Consider the following 17517-nt stretch of genomic DNA (forward strand, 5'->3'; position numbering starts at 1 on the left):
AAGTAGGATCTACTCTTAATAACTTATCCATTAGTGCTTAAATGATAAATTTTAACTTGTATGCCAACTCTAAATTATATATATACACACACAGGGTGGAGCAGAAGTAGATTTACAGTTGTTCATATGAAAAATACAATAATCCTACCTAATAATAGAGTAACATGCAAATTGACCTCACCTTCGCTATGCCTAAGCCACGCCCACCAACCAATCAGGGCGAGTATGCAAATTAACCCAACAAAGATGGCGGTTAATTTGCATATCAAGACAGCTTAGAAAGAAGCGAAGCTGCGAAGAAGCAAGCAGGCAGGGCAGCGGAGAAGGGAGGCAAGCCAGTGCTGCCTGACTTAGCCCTATCGGTCCAGGCCGCCATGGACCCGGTAGGCCTGGTGGGCAGCACCTGATGTCACCCACAAGGTCCAGGCCATGATAGTGACCGGGCAGACTCGGCAGGCAGCACCTGACGCTGTCCGCGGGGTCCAGGCAGTAATCGGGACCAGGCAGGCCCAACATCACCCACGGGACGGGGAAGCCATTGGGACTAAGCATGACAGCTGTCCACGGGGTCCAGGGGGCGATCCGGTAGGGCAGGCGGAATGGACAGCACCTGACACTACCCGTGGGGTCCTGGGGGAGATCGGGACCGGGAAGGCGGCATGGACAGTGGCTGATACTACCCACGGGGTCCAGGTGGCGATCGGGACCGGGCAGGTGGCATGGACAGTGCCTGATGCTGCCCGTGGGGTCCAGGGTGCTATTGGGACCAGGCAGGCAGCATGGACAGCACCTGACGCTAACCGTGGGGTCCAGGGGGAGATCGGGACCGGGCAGGCGGCATGGAAACCACCTGACGCTGTCTGTGGGTTCCAGGGGAGTATCGGGACCTGGCAGGCAGCATGGATAGCGCCTGACATCACCCACAGGGTGCGGGTGGTGATCGGGACTAGGCAGTTCTAGCAGGCAGCGCCTGATGCTGTCTGTGGGATCCAGGGAGCTATCGGGACCAGGCAGGCGGCATGGACAGCGCCTGATGTCACCCGCGGGGTCCAGGGTACAATCAGGACTGGGCAGGTAGCATGGTCAGTGCCTGACTTTGCCTGCAGGCTCCGTAGGCGGGGGTGGCCAGGGTCTCCGGGATCACTGTCTGCCCCGGGCCACCTGAGGACACCGGTGGAGCAGGCCAGGGTTGAACATTTTAATAAAAATGCGATGCCTGTGCCCTGCCCCACCGTGCCCTGTCCCTGGAGAGGAGAGGAAGTGGGCAATTAGGAGGCACCAGGGCTCTGAAGGGCTGGGAACAACCTGCAGGCGAGCTACCAGGAAGAGGTGCTGAACCATGAGGATGCAGAGGGCTGGCTGATGGAGGTGAGCAAAGGAGCAGATGAGGCGGCTCTTGCCAGCACTGAGCTGGAAAAGTGCATCGAAAGCCTGATGGACAAAATCGCCTTTCTGAAGAAGGTGCATGTCCAGGATGCTCAGATCTCCGTGGAAATGGACGTGTTCTCCAAGTCCGACCTCTCCACTATGCTCAAGGACATCCGCACCCAGTATGAGAAGCTGGCTGCCAAGAACATGCAGAATGCCGAAGAATGGTACAAGAGCCGCTTCACCATGCTGACAGAGAGCACTGCCAAGAGCACCTACATGGTGCGGGCCAGCAACTGCTCAAGGCCAAGACCCTGGAGATTGAAGCAAGCTGGGGCATGAACAAAGCACTGGGAAAGCAGCTGCAAGAGCTGGAGGATAAGCAGAACTCTGACGTTAGTGCTATGCAGGACACAATCAACAAATTAGAAAATGAGTTGAGAACCACAAAGAGTGAAATGGCAGGATACTTAAAAGAATACCAGGACCTCTTCAATGTGAAGATAGTTTTGGATATTGACATTGCAGCTTACAGGAAACTCTTGGAAAGTGAGGAGACCAGCTCAGTTTCACCAGCATGGGAAGCATAGCCAGCAGCTACTACCAGAGTTCCCAGGTCTTTGGTGATCTGCCTACGGTGGTTTACAGACTAGCTCCTACTTGATGTCTGATCACTCCTTCCCTTCTTAATACACCAGCCATGTCCAGGAGGAGCAGATCGAGGTGAAGGAGACCATTGAGGCTGCAAAAGCCGAGGAAGCTAAGGATGAACCCCCTTCTGAAGGAGAAGCTGAAGAGGAGGAAAAGGAGAAGGAAGAGGCTGAGGAAGAGGAAGAAGGTGCCAAGGAAGAATTTGAGGATGCAAAGGAGGAAGAAGGAGGTGAAGGTGAAGAAGATGTCCAAGAAGCTGAGGACGAAAAGAAAGATGAAGGTGCTGGGGAGGAGCAAGCAACCAAGAAGAAAGATTGAGCCCTCCTTTCCTTAATTATTTCAGGAATAATCCTCCCGAAACCAGGTCAACCCCGCCACCAACCAAGCAGTTGAGTTCCCAATACTATATGAATTAAGAAGTCAATATATATAACATTCTGAGGTGACTCAGGTTGGACATTAAATGTTATGCTATGACTTTTCTCCTTATGCAGAGTATCTGTTTGCTTGCAGAGTGGCTTCCTGGCTTGCTGCCAGCCTGTGCATGGTCCACGCTTATGAGTTCAGGATCTATGACAATGTGAATAATTCAGATGTTTACAATAAAAACACATGAATACAGGAATTCACTAATGTTAATGTTAAATTTCATGGAAAAAAATAATCCTTTGAATCTTTGGTGGTTAGAAATTAAAGACCTCAAATCATGTGCAATAAACAGTAAATAAAGTTACACTGAATGACAAAAAAAAATACATTAGGGGCCAGGAAATGTCAAAAGAACTGGGGAACCATTCCCAGATCAGGAAGGGAAGTCACAGTGTATATATTATTGCTACGAATACAGTATTTCCTACTACTTACAACATATACAATGTAATGTATTAGATGCCTTCCTATTGGATGAAGTATGTATTCTCATAGAGTAATACTGGTAGATATGTTATAGTTATGGCAGTATGTCATATCCTATCTATATTAATAAAAGGGTAATATGCTAATTAGACCATGAGACCTTCCAGATGTCCTTCTGGACAAAGCCATGGTGGCGGGGCTGAGGCAGAAGCGGTTATGGGTGATCAGACAAGAAGGGGAGGGCAGTTGGAGGTGAGCAGGCTGGCGGGGGGGTGTAGTTGGAGGCAAGCAGGCCAGCAGGCAGAGTGGTTAGGGGAGATCAAGCAGGCAGGCAGGTGAGCGGTTAGGAGCCAGTAGTCCCACATTGTGAGGGGTTTGTCCAACTGCAGGTTTAGGCCCGATCCCACAGGGGTCCCAGATTGGAGAGGATGCAGGCCAGGCTGAGGGACCACCCCCTCCCCATGCACAAATTTCGTGCACTGGGCCACTAGTTAATAAATAATAATACAAGCTTTTGAATACTCACAACTATGAATCTACTTTTGCCCAACCCTGTATATATGAGATTATGGTGCTTCAGAGATATTAGACAATGGACAGAAATAGCACTTGGCAGGGTAAAATCTGCAAAGACTAAGGTCAGAAAGGATCAGAATATAAGCAAGGGTTATACAGGCAACTAAATGGCATTATTATCTCATTAATCAGCCTACCAGGTAAAAGACTCTCCTATTCAAATTAACATGTTTGGGGTCTCAGAAATGGGAGCATTTGGTTGGTAACAGCATCTTCCTGTGCCTTGCTATCCTAAATACTGCTGCCTTTTTTGTACCTTCCCTTAGAGTCTTATTTCCTCTAACACTGGCCATTCATCCAGCTTATTTTATTCCATCGATGGAAAGATAAAAAACTTCGATGGAGAAAAAAGTACACATGGATTGGCATTGGAAAGAGGGAGTTGAGCACTGTCTCTGGCTCAATGTAAAAGACCCCAGAGAGCCCAGCTGGCATGGCTCAGTGGTTGAGTGTCGACCTATGAACCAGGAGGTCACGGTTCAAATCTCAGTCAGGGCACATGCCCAGGTTTCGGGCCCAATCCCCAGTGTGGGGTTTGCAGGAGGCAGCTGAACAATGATTCTCTCTCATCATTGATGTTTCTATCTCCCTCTCCCTCTCCCTTCCTCTCTGAAGTCAATAAACACACACACACACATATATTTATATATATATTACCCCAGAGAACTTCCTCTCCCCTTCCTTCCTGTGAGGATACAGCTAGAAGTTGGCATCCTGCAACCCAGAGGACTCTCACCACAACTACACCATGGTGGCATCGTGGTCTCAGACTTCCAGACTCTAAAAATGTGAGAAATAAATTACTTTTGTTTATAAACAATAATAACAATTTAAAAGAATGGCATAAGATGCTACAAGTGCCTAACTTAGCATAATCTTGGTATTGACTAGAAGGAGCTATTCTAGTTTGTTCTTTTCCACATGGCATATTTGTACACTACTTAATCTAGGGGCTGTTTGTAGATCACTCAGACTTTTTCGGGGCAATGTGCTGTCATAACAATGTAGGGAAAGGGTAAGACATAGAAGAGAAGAAATAAAGGGACTGATTCTAGACTAGATTTGGAAGGGAAGTCATAATTGGTTGGGGGTTTTCTTTGTCTTTTGCTTAGTTAGCTTTTTCAGAATAGATTAATCTAGTGCCTAATGGGGCTGTTGCTACTAGAGCTATTTTCTATAAATCCTATAGAAATCTAGCAGACTCCCTTCTGAAATCTGTGGGGTTTACTATTTATTCTGGGTCCTCTCCAAAGTCAGCCTGCCATCCACAGTAACCAGTGGTCATTCACATTTGGCTACAGTTCAGGTAAGTCCCATATATCAGGTCCTGCTTCTCAACCGCTTAGCTGTCCATGGCTAGAGCCCTTACCTTAAAAATCCTAAATAGATGTCTAGTCCTATATAATAAAGAAGTAATATGCAAATTGACCCTCACACCCTCACAAGATGGCTGCCTATGACCAGGCCTGCAGGGGGGTTAGTAAGGGATGACCAAACGACTGAACAAGCAGGCTGCGTGGGGCAACCAGGCCGTCAGGGGGGTTAGTGAGGGATGACCCCAAACAACTGAACAGCAGGCTGTATGGGGCAACCAGGCCGGTGGGGGGGGGGCAGTTGGGGGCGATTAGGCTGGCAGGGGGCCAATGAGGGGTGACTAGGCCAATGAGGGGAGCAGTTGGGGGTGACCAGGCCAGCAGGGGGAGGGCAGTTAGGGTCAATAAGGCTGGCATGAAGATGCAGTGAGGGGCGATCAGGTTGGCAGGGAGGGCAGTTAGGGGTGACCAGGCAGGCAGGTGGGCAATTAGGAGCCAGAGGTTCAGGATTGTGAGAGGGATGTCCGACTGATGGTTTAGGCCCAATCCCTGGGATTGGAGAGGGTGCAGGCTGGGCTGAGGGGACACCCCCCCATGCACAAATTTCATGCACCGGGCCTCTAGTTAGTATATAAAAAACAGGTAATAGCTTTTGCCAAAAAATGTCTTCCATCAGTGTGTAGTTCAGCCAATATTAGACAGTTCCTGCTACATTCTTTTCCATTCTCTTCCCTTTGCAGGCAGCAGCTTATATAGGGAGGACAGCTCAAATCCATTTCTGTCTTTTTACTTCTTATAGTTCAAAACTAACTTAATTCCTAGCTAAGACCCTTTCTTCCTTCCTTTCTTTCTTTCTTTCTTTCTTTCTTTCTTTCTTTCTTTCTTTCTTTCTTTCTTTCTTTCTTGATTTCAGAAAAGAAGGGAGAGGGCAAAATAAAAACATCAATGATGTGAGAGAATCACTGATCTGCTGCCTCCTGCACATCCCCTACCAGGGAATCGAGCTTGCAACCCAGGCATATGGCCTGACCAATGACCTCTTGGTTCATAGGACTATAATCAATAACTGAGCCACACCAGCCGGACAAGACCCATTCTTTACAATGATTATTAAATCAAGAAAAGGTTGACAGTGAGAAGATGGATTTGAAACAATAAAATGGTATCATCCAAAGTACTCTGACAAATGCCTCTCATGATCTTACTACCTCTTTACAGACAAAGATTTCAACTATTCTATGTCTACAAGCTAAATACCGTGGGTTACTTTGCCTAACAAGGCTTACAGGATTTACTAAATAGTCCCCTGTATCTGCTTTGAGTTGAGATAAAATGTTATTCACATACAGAGTTTTAATACCTCCATATGGAGAGGTATTAAAAACTCCATACTTCAAATCCTGTCCTTGACATTTTTCGTAATTCTCTCACTTGAATAGAATCTGTCCCCTTGGAACCATGTAGTTACAAACAGTAAAAATGACAAATTCTTCCCGAAAGGTCCAAGATGACTACCTAAGTAAAAATAACATTAATATCATGGGCAAACTGCCACTTCTCCAAGGCTTTCTGGCCAATTCTTTTTAAATATATATATATATATATATATTGAGTTCAGAAAAGAAAGGAGAGGGAGATAGAAACATCAACGATGAGAGAATCATTGATTAGCTGCCTCCTGCAAACCCCTCTTCCCCCCCCCCCCCCACACACACACACTGGGGATCAAGCAGGAAACCCAGGCATGTGCCCTAACCAGGAATCAAACCCTGACTTCCTTGTTCATAGGTTGATACTCAACCACTGAACCATGCTGGCTGGGCCTGGCCAATTCTTTAGGAAAATGCTCACCACATGACTTCTGAACCCAAATCCCATAAGAAACCCATTTATAATGAGCCAGTGAGTCACCAAAAGGTAGTCTTGCCCAATTCAACCATATAGCTAGAAAATATAAAATCTAGCATTAGCCCAGCCAGCGTGGCTCAGTGCTTGAACATTGACCTATGAATCAGGTCACTGTTAGATTCCTGGTCAGGGTAAATGGCTGAGTTGCTGGCTGGATCCCCAGTGTGGGGTGTGCAGGAGGAAGCCAAGCAATGATTCTTTCATAATTGATGTTTCTCTCTCTCTCTCTCTCTCTCTCTCCCTGCCTCTTCCTTTCTGAAATCAATAAAAAATATTTATATTTTTTTAAATCTAGCATTAATTTGCTTACTGTTTGACACACACACACTGTTGTGCTTACATGTATATTCTAATTTAAAGCCCACTACAACTCTATGAGATAGGCAACATCCCTATTTTACTGATGAAAAATAAAAACAAAGAGATTCAGTGAATTTGTATTCATTAAGTGGCAATAGGAAAATATAAAATCAATGATTCCCAAGGCTGCTATTGCAATTATAATCCATGCCCTTGCACATTCCATAAGACTATATTTCCTGATAAGCATGATGATATGAAGTAGTTTCCTAAAGGTTAGCTATGATTAGGGAGAGTTATTCCCAATTAAAAGCTACTCATAACTCACTCATTCCTGATAAGAATGTACCCCTTCTCATAAAATAAACTATGTAGAGAATATATAGTAAGCAACAGTTTCGAAACTATGTGATCTTACATCTGGGTTCACCTCAACAATGTTTATACTGACACTTGAGCAAGTCTTGTTCTACAGATTTTAGTGCCACATATACATCGTGTACATTTATATACAGAATTATGATTACCCTAATGATAATTACATGGCTAACACTGTATGCACCAAAGCAAAAATTTACTACAGTTAAATTCCACATTCCAGTGGAATTTAACTGTAGTAAAACCGAACTATGCTTGAGACTGCATAGTAATTGAATATCAATTTCTTGACCTTCAGCACTATTGTCAAATGTTTTTTGAGGGTGGGGAAAGAAAACATTAGCTCATTGCCATATATGCATTCCACACCTTTCTCTATTCTCATTATAACGCAGTTGGCCTTCCAGGGATATTGTCAAAATCAGCTATGTAAAAATTCCAAAGAAAGGGGGAGAGGATTTACTTTAGGCCTGAGGGATATATCTAAATGGTTCTTATAGATTATAAAGTGAGGTTCTCACAACCCAACCTACCTTTAACATTCCTCTTCCACATATTTTTCTTCCCCAGTTTTTCATCCTACCTGCAAATTCTGCTTCCTCGCTGTTTCACAAAGTGACAGGAATCTACCTAAGTAGTAAGCTATCTGCAAGTCCCCTCAAATCCAAGTTCTTTTCCACCCTCCTTTGATCTTCCCTTTTGCATTCAAATGATGAGAACTTTCACTCCAGCCAAGTTATGGTTTTGATTTAGAGTACACAGGGAAAAGAAACCAGATTGGGTAAATGGAAAATCATTAGGAATGCTGGTAAGTGGGTGAAAGACTATGGCAAAACTAGGAACTATTGGCAATAAGAACCCCTCATGAGATTGCTTTTACCAACCTAAGGAAAGCAATACAACTGAGAGCTTGAAGGTGTGAGACCTAGTCATTTGGTTGCCAGGCCATGTAAATGTCTTGGTGCATCATTTGGTAGAATTCCTAGGAACTATCTCAAGGTCCTTCAATTGTTTTTCCTGATCCCCTTCATCTTTTTTAGAAGTTGCACCTATAACTATCAGCTTTACTGCCCACTCATAGCTAACAAAATGGCTGATTCAATATTAGACCCAACCTATATTACACAACTTTCAAATTCAAATGGTGTTGAGGAGGCAAAAAAGGCTAATTTCAATGTAGCCCTGATATTTGGGGTTAGTGATCTGAATCCAGGCCAGTAAGCTCAGTGTACATTCCTGATAACCTATAATTAAGTCACTACCTCTTTCCCAGACACTGGTCTTGCAGAACTGGTTACAGATGCCATTGGACTGTGGACAGTACACTGCCCAGAGGGAGGGCTCCTAACTCTGACGCCAGGCCAGACCACCAGATATGGCCTGGAGACCCCCAACACCTGGGGGCCTTCTTGCAAGGCCCGAGAAAAGTACCGGAAGCATAATCCATGCTTGTGGGACAAAGAGCACAGGGAGGGAGATATAAGGGAGGGCCCCATGCGTGTTCCTTCCCTCAGATTTGGAAGGCTGTTCCCTGAGTCCGCTGGCGTTATTAAACAGTGTCCCTCCAACTTCCTCAAAAGCGTCCTTGGTCTTCTTGGTCTTCTGCAACAGCGTTAGCTTGTTTAAGTCCAGTAGTCCCAAAGAAATCAGAGAAAAACTTCTCATGACCAAGAGTTGAGTAATAATCTGACCAGAGGCACAAATTAATCTGTGGGGGTGGCTTAGCATGGAAAAAATATAACTAGGAGCACCGATCACCCCATCTTTAACCCATAGAAAATACAAAAGCTGAAAGAGTACTATCAAATACCTTATTTTCTAAATATTCCTGCTGCCCTTTTTAAAATTGCTGTCTGATCTTTCCTCACTAAATAGAAAAAAAATGGTACTTGTCATTTCCTCTCCATTCCAGGATTACAACAGAATGAGCATTTTGAGGACCAAAGGTACCACAAACTAAACAGTAAGTATAAAATGATAAGACTGGAAGTCCACCCAAGGAAATAGAAGCTGCCACCAGTATAATTGCCAACAAAGGAATAGAAACTCTTGCCTATAAAGACTGCACTGAATCACATAACTATGAAGTCATCAATCTAACATTTGGGTCTTTAGTCACTCAGAATTCAAGGAACACCATTGATCCCTGCACCTACTGAGGCATTGGGCCTGTTCACTTCTTTATTAAGTGATTTCCTTCCTGAATACATCCTACTTGTCACAAACTTACAAATAGTTTTTCAGGCCCTAGTCCCATCCTGACCTTTCCCCAAAATGTTTTTGCTTCTCAGTTTATTGGGTTTGTGCTTCTTCGTATTCCTGACCAAAGAAAATGAAGTTAGAAATGAGACTGAAATGGGGAAGAAATAGAATGTGGGAACTAGCTAGTATTGTAAGAAATCTTAATCATGCTCTGTCAACCATTTTTTAAATGGCAAAGGCACTTCTACCCTGGCTGGAGCTGACCTGGAGTTGCAGCCCTTCCCCCTCCCCCAACCCCACCCCCACTTGGAACTGCCTATTATCATGGAAAGATTAACAAAGATTTGTTACAGAAACCAGAATGCCAGCCCTTTGAAGATCCCCAGCCCTTTCTGCATACCTGCAGGCCTTTGCAAACCTGCTTACCTGTTAATTGCCCATCTGGCACTCCCTTTGGCTATTTCCCCATGTAACCCCAGCCCTTGCATATCACTAAGCCCTTTGAAGACCCCTAGTCCTTTTGCATATCTGTAAAAGGTCCTTTTGCCTACTTTTCCTTTGTGCTTTTTCCTATATAAGCCGCTGACTTATGGTGAGCTGCAGAGCAGATTTTTGTGACTAAGCTGCTGTTCTCCCACACTGCTGGTGCCAACAGTTTTGGAATAAACACTCATATATGATTCAACCCTGTCTCTGCTTCACTGGCTTGAGTAGACAGGCAGCACGGACACATTGTTTGTCAAGAAGGTATATAGGCAAGGAATCCACTGTGATGAGTACCAGGGATCCCGCTTGCTGCCTGGACTGGGGGCTCCTGGAGCTGAGGCCTGGACTCTTATTTGCAGTGCTGCCAGGAATTTTCCTGTTTTGAGTCCCGGCCACAACCTCAACAATCCCTGTCATCTCACTAAAGATGTAAGTTGAATCAAACGTTTTTGTAAGAGGAATCAAGTGTGTTTGTATGGCACGAGAAGCAGTGGCTGCTTCTTGTCTGGACTTCTATGTAGGGAAGCTGAGTGTGCTGAGTGTACTGAGTGTACTGTGGTGGCAGGGAAGGCATTGTACTGTCTCTCATCTACCTGAGCCCTATGAGCTCCGGATGGCAAGGGACCTCCAACAGTCCTTGGCTGGGTGTCCGATCCCTTAACCTGATCCCCTCTGGGATGAGAGACATTGCTCTGCTGTGGTGTTTTGTTTTGTTTTATTATTTATGCAGAGCATTCTGTGGTGCCTGTAGCTGGACAGACAAGGAGCTCCATGTGAAGCTTGTCTGTAGGTTGTGTGAGCCTGTAAATATTATATATAAGAATGTCTTTGTTGATTGTTGCTTTGTACCTCTTTGTTGTTTGGGTTAATTTAAGGATGGGGCACTTCCCGCTTTGCTGAGAGCCCAGGTGCTTGTGGGCAGGCTGAACCCCCATGTCAGGGATTGCAGGAACTTTAAGGCATCAGCGGCCAGAAATTCAGGGTTTGAATTTTGAGAGTTGTCTGTCTGTCTGTAACGTAACTTTGGTTGCTGATGTATTTTGTTAGCTTTCTTTGTCGTTTTATGAACATAGGGTATCCTCTATCTCTGTGCTGTGTGGGCTTTGTGCCACTCAGAACCAAATGTCATTTTGCTGTGCTGAGTTAATGTGAGATAAGATTCTCTAAGACTAATATCCCAGTCCATCCTTTTGAGAGGACTCATTTATTTACTGTAGGGTTTTTGTTTGTTTGTTTGTTTTCTGTTTTTAAGATCTCTGCTTATATGCAAGATTTCATGCTGTCACAAAATTTATCAAGAAATTGCCTTGGGTAATAATAATTGGCTTTAAAATTTCAATGTTGTTAAGATATAACAAATAGATGTAACTGGGTTAAATAATAAAAACTAAATATCTAGGTATTTTGAAATAACAGGATACTGAAATATTAATTAATCTGAGTTTGCCTACTTTTGGATTTTTATTATAGAGAATCTAGAAGATGGATTTGAATCTATTAATGAATCTGTCTTGTATTTTATTTGAAATATATCTCTTAACAATGTGAATGTATTGATAATCTGAGAAATGTTAAGTCTTACTTGTCACCTAAAATTTAAGATTTCTAAGAGTTAAAAATTCTAACTAATTGAAAAGAAATTATATGGTTTTAGTAATAGAAGACATGAAGTATATATTTGCATTTTTGAAGGGAAAAGGAAATTAAGTTGTTCTGAAGCTAAATTAATAATGAGATTTATAGAGATAATAATAAAAGTTATAGGGTTGTGAAGAGAAATCTTAAAAAGAAATTACAGGTAATCTGAATAAGATTAATCAGATAAATGAATCTAAAGTAAACTAATACAGAATTTGTTTAGTCTTTCTCCAGTCTGTTAAAAGGGAAAAAGTTTTTTTCCTGTATTTGCCTAGGAAGCAAAAGTTACATCAAGTATTGAAATAATTATATATTGTGTTATTTTAATCAGGTACTTAATTACTTTAAAAAAAGGTGATCTTCTAAATTATGGGAAGTAAAGTTTTGCTAGCCTATGTTTGTGTTTAATACCCTTTTTGTCATTTTGAATGAATAGTCTAATAGGCAGGGGCGGGCAGTTAGGGGTGACCAGACTGGCGAGGGAGGGCAGTTAGGGGTGACTGTTTCATAATAATGATGATAATAATCTTTTGGTAAAATAAGTTTAACAATCTTCCCAGGGTTTCAATTTTAAGAAACTTTTTTTTACCTAGAATTGGCTTTAGGTCATTCCAATAGGCCCTGGAATGCCTCAAGGATTTGTTTTCTCTTTTTATGAAGGGATATTTTATACTTAAGGTACATGAGAAGCTTTGTAAAATAAAGACATAATAATAATATTCTACTTATATATGCATATTAAATAGATTCTGATATGCTTTCAGTTATAACTAATTGATAGTTGAAATATTGTGGAATACTGTGTTTGGCAGAAAGGATAAGATTCCATGTCTTTTGCAATATAATAAAATCCATAACTGTCATTTTAAATTTCTTGTCATTTAGAGACAGTCGCTGTTTTGTTATAATGCATCTGGAAAGATGTATATCTTCTGAGGAATCCATGAAAAGGTCTCTGACATTTTCAGATCATCCCCTTTGAAATGGATGAAATTTATTACAACTCTATGGAATATCTGAATTTATAGAAGTATTGACAGGAAAAATCAGGAGAAACAAAATTTGATTATGGGACTCAATGAACTGAAAATAATTATATAGTTTTTTTTAACATTTGTTGAAAGTATTGCTGGTTCTTAATCTTTTTGCTTTTCAGATATAAGGAAGCATTTTTAAAGCAACTTGGTTAATATTTTTCTCCCCATCTGATCCTTCCACAGAATTTGGCAATTCTTAATGAGTGAGTCATGGCAATGCATTTCTTTGCATGAATTCAATAAGACCAGTTTCCAATTGTGGTTGTATTAACTAAGGACTTTGGAATGTCATATGTAAAATGCCTGGACTCTGGTTGTCACCAGAAAGCTTTAAGAAATGAAGGCAATAAGAGCACCTTGGAGAAAGCCTAGTAGCTTGCCTGGTCACATGGTTCATAGCAATCTTTCCAGGGAATGAACGAAGGTTACTTTCCTGAAAGCTGGCAAGGAAAGAACCTCAAGACATCACTGTGGGCCTCAAGAACTTGAGGAATTCACCCAAGAGTACAGGTATTATTGCAGGCAAGCCTGATGGCAGTTAAGTGGCTCAGCTTCTTTGCCTTGTGGGGCTAATTAATGCTGGACCATAAGATTCCAGGAAAGCATATATATATATATATATATATATATATATATATATATATATATGAGAAAAGTTAAGTACTTACTTGTCACCTAAAATTTAAGATTTCTATTTAAGATATCCTATATAATAAAGAGGTAATATGCAAATTGACCATCACTCCAACACACAAGATGGCCACCACAAGATGGCCAGCAGGGGAGGGCAGTTGTGGGCGATCAAGCCAGCAAGGGAGGACAGTTGTGAGGGACCAGGCCTGCAGGGAAGGGCAGTTAGGGGTGACAAGGCCTGCAGGGGAGGTCTGTTGGGGGAGACCCAGGCTGGCAGGGGCGGGCAGTTAGGGGTGACCAGACTGGCGAGGGAGGGCAGTTAGGGGTGACTGGGCCAGCAGGGGATAGCAGTTGGTGGTGACCAGGCCTGCAGGGGAAGACAGTTGGGGGGGAACCAGGCGTGTAGGGGAAGGGAGTTGGGGGGGACTAGGCCTATAGGGGAGGGCAGTTGGGGGTGACTGGGCCAGCAGGGGAGGGCAGTTGGGGGTGACCAGGCCTGCAGGGGAGGACAGTTGGGGGGGACCCAGGCCTGCAGGGGAGGGCAGTTGGGGGTGACCAGGCCTATAGGGGAGGGCAGTTGGAGGGGACCAGGCCTGCAGGGGAGGGCAGTTGGGGGCAATCAGGCCTGCAGGGGAGGGCAGTTAGGGGTGACTGGGCCAGCAGGGTAGGGAAGTTGGGGGCCTGCAGGTGAGGACAGTGGGAGGGGACCCAGGCCTGCAGGGGAGGGCAGTTGTGGGTGACCAGGTCTATAGGGGAGGGCAGTTGGGGGGGACCAGGCCTGCAAGGGACAGTTGGGGGCGACCAGGCCAGCAAGGGAGAGCAGTTAGGCATGACCAGGCCCGCAGGGGAGGGCAGTTGGGGGCAACCAGGTTGGCAGGGGAGGGCAGTTTCAGGCAACCAGCTGGCAAGGGAGGGCAGTTAGGGGCAATCAGGCCAGCAGTGGACCAATTAGGCATAGATCAGACTGGCAGGGGAGTTGTTAGGGGTGATCAGGCTGGCAGGAAGAAGTGGTTAGGGGCAATCAGATAGGCAGACAGGCAATTGGTTGGAAGCCAGTATCTTGTATTGTGAGAGGGATTGGACCTAAACCGGCAGTCAGACATCCCTCGAGGGTCCCAGATTGGAGAGGGTGCAGTCTGGGCCGAGGGACACACACAGACACCCCGTGCACAAATTTCATGCACTGGGCCTCTAGTATATATTTAAAAGCCTATATAATCAACCATTATTCTTATGGTATTCATGCAAGTGATCAGGCCAAATTGAAACTAGACTTAATACAGTAATTAAGTCGGCCTTAATTTGGCACTTTAATGAAAATGAGGGTGAATATTGTGTTTCAATCGGGAATTATTAGGACTGAAATGTGTGGAGTTTTTTTCCATTCACCAGACCATTTATTGTAATTCTTTCTGTTCTAACTTTTGCCCAATAATACTGTTATAACACAGTCTCTCCACCAGGTTACAAGCCCTATTTGCACTTAGAGAATATCACCTCCAGACATCATTGCCACCTCCTTCTGTGCCCCAGCCTCATTGTCCCTCTGACAGCAAAGACCTCTTGGCTCTGAGAGAAACCATTGCCCCGCCTCAGCAGGAAGCAGTTTCAGAAGAGACTCTGTGTTCCTTTCCCATGAAAGAATTCAGAGCCAAGATCCTTGAGGGGATGTGGTAGGCAGTTGGACAGACATAAGCAGGGTAAGGACAATAGGCCAACAAGAGGAGAAATGGACAGGATCCTGAGACATGAATTTTGTCACTCCCAATTGCTCTAAAGCGGGCAACTGAGGAACCTATGCAAGACGGACCTTTACCTAGTAGGAGTTGTGACATGTATTGCTAATATATAGAATTATTCTATTCATTTAGGGAATAAAGTCATGAATAGGGATGTTTATATGTTGGAACCCACTGTCAGGGAAAAGGATGCAGGAATGTTTTCTCTAAAATTTGCTGCAGTAACTTGTAGTGAGTGTCTGACTTTTACTGGGTGTTCTAGTTATTGTCTTTAAGTATCTAATAACTAAAATATAAATTGTGCTCATAATTTCTCCCTCCCTTATAGTAATGGACATGCTAAGCTGCTGGCTGGTTAGTTTCTGATATGTGGGGTACTGTTTATTCATATTGCTGCCAACAATACCAAGGGGCCTTGTTCCTTAGGATTACTGTCTTTATGCCTCAGAAACATCATAGGGCCAAAACCAAAAGAGACCTTCTCACACCCATGGCACTGGATTGCAACAATCTCCACCTGTATATCCCTGCAGAATGTATTGTTTTAACCATTTTTGTTATGCTGGTAATGGTAGGCTTTCTTGATATAGACAAATATGCAAATTGACCATACCTCCGCTACACCAAATCCACGCCCAGCAGCCCAAGCCATGCCCACCAGCCAATCAGGGCGAGTATGCAAATAAACCAAAGCAAGATGGCTACAGCCACCGAGAGCAAGGTTTCCCAGGCAACAGAGGGAAACATGCTTTCCACCTGCCCTTGACAGGCCTAAGCCTCCACTCAAGCTACAAAGATTCAATTATAGAAGGTAAACAAATTCAAACAGAATGGTGGCAGCCACGGAGCTGGAGAGACCAGGCCAGGGTTGCCCGCGATAACGGAGAAAGCAAAGCTTTCCGCATACCCTGGCCGGGCTCAGGCCTCTGCTTAAGGCTACAAAGTTTCAATTAGGCTACAAAGGTGAATTAACTCAAACAGAAATGGCTGCCGGTGGAGCATGCAGGAGGCTTGGCTCTGCTCCAGGCTACAAGGTTTCAATTGTAGAAGGTAAATAAATTCCAGATACCAGGGCCTCCGCTTGGGTCACCAGGGGGCGTGGCCTGCCTGCAAACCACCACAGGTCCCTCGCTCAGGCCGCCCCACGCCCCAAGGGAACCCCCACCCTTATCTGGGACACCCTTCAGGGCAAACCAGCTGGCCCCCACTCCTGCACCAGGCCTCTATCCTATCTACTAAGAGTAATATGCAGATTGACCACCACTCCAACACACAATATGTCTGCCCCCATGTGGTCAAAGATCCTGCCCCCATGTGGACACAAGATGGCCACCATAAGATGGCCAGCAGGAGAGGGCAGTTAAGAGGCACCCTGGCCTGCAAGGGAGGGAAGTTGGAGGCGATCAACCCTGCAGGGGAGGGCAGTTAGGGGTGACCGGGCCGGCAGAGGAGGGAAGTTGGGGGCAAACAGGCTGGCAGGGGAGCAATTAGGCATCAATCAGGCTGGCAGCAGAGTGGTTAGGGGGTGATCAGGCTGGCAGGCAGAATCGGTTAGGGGCAATCAGGAAGGCAGGCAGGCAAGCAGTTGGGAGCCAGCAGTTCTGGATTGTGAGAGGAATAACCAACTGCCCATTTAGGGCAGTCGGACATCCCTCGAGGGGTTCCAGATTGGAGAGGGTGCAGGCTGGGCTGAGGGACACACACCCCCCTCTGTGTACAAATTTCGTGCACCAGGCCTCTAGTCCTATATAATAAAAAGGTGATATGCAAATTGACCCTCACGCCATGCCATCACAAGATGGCGGCACACACAGTGGGGGCAGAGCCAGCTGCTACATGTGCCTGCAGCCCCGTGGGAGGGCAGGAGGCCTGGTGGACGCTCCGCACACCTGCCTCCGGGGTTCCTGCGACTGCGCCAGAGGGCACGCCTGCCGCTGGAATTCCCTCAGCCCTGCAGGGGTGGGAGGGGTCCAAGGCTGCTGCTCTGAAAGGCTTCTGCCGGGGTGACCAGGCTGGCAGGGGAGGGCAGTTGGGGGCGACGAGGCTGGCAGGGGAGGGCAATCGAGCCCGCAGGGGAGCAGTTAGGGGGTGATCAGGCTGGTAGGCAGAAGTCATAAGGGGCAATCAAGCAGGGGAACGGTTAGGAGCCAGCAGTCCCGGATTGTGAGAGGGATGTCCAGCAGTCGGACATCCCCCGAGGAGTCCCAGATTGGAGAGAGTGCAGGCTGGGCTGAGGGACACACACACCCACCCCCAGTGCACGAATTTCATGCACCAGGCCTCTAGTAGCATGATAAAAGGCCTGAATGCCACTTCCAGGGCTATACATGAAGAGGTGAGCCACTTCTAGAGAATCAGGTAGCAATACATTATTTGTTGTTGTGCATAACCATAATTGTGAGGAATTTCAAGGAATATTCTACTTTAATCTTT

The sequence above is a fragment of the Cnephaeus nilssonii genome (assembly GCF_951640355.1).
Source record: "Cnephaeus nilssonii genome assembly, chromosome: X".
NCBI lineage: Eukaryota > Metazoa > Chordata > Mammalia > Chiroptera > Vespertilionidae > Cnephaeus > Cnephaeus nilssonii.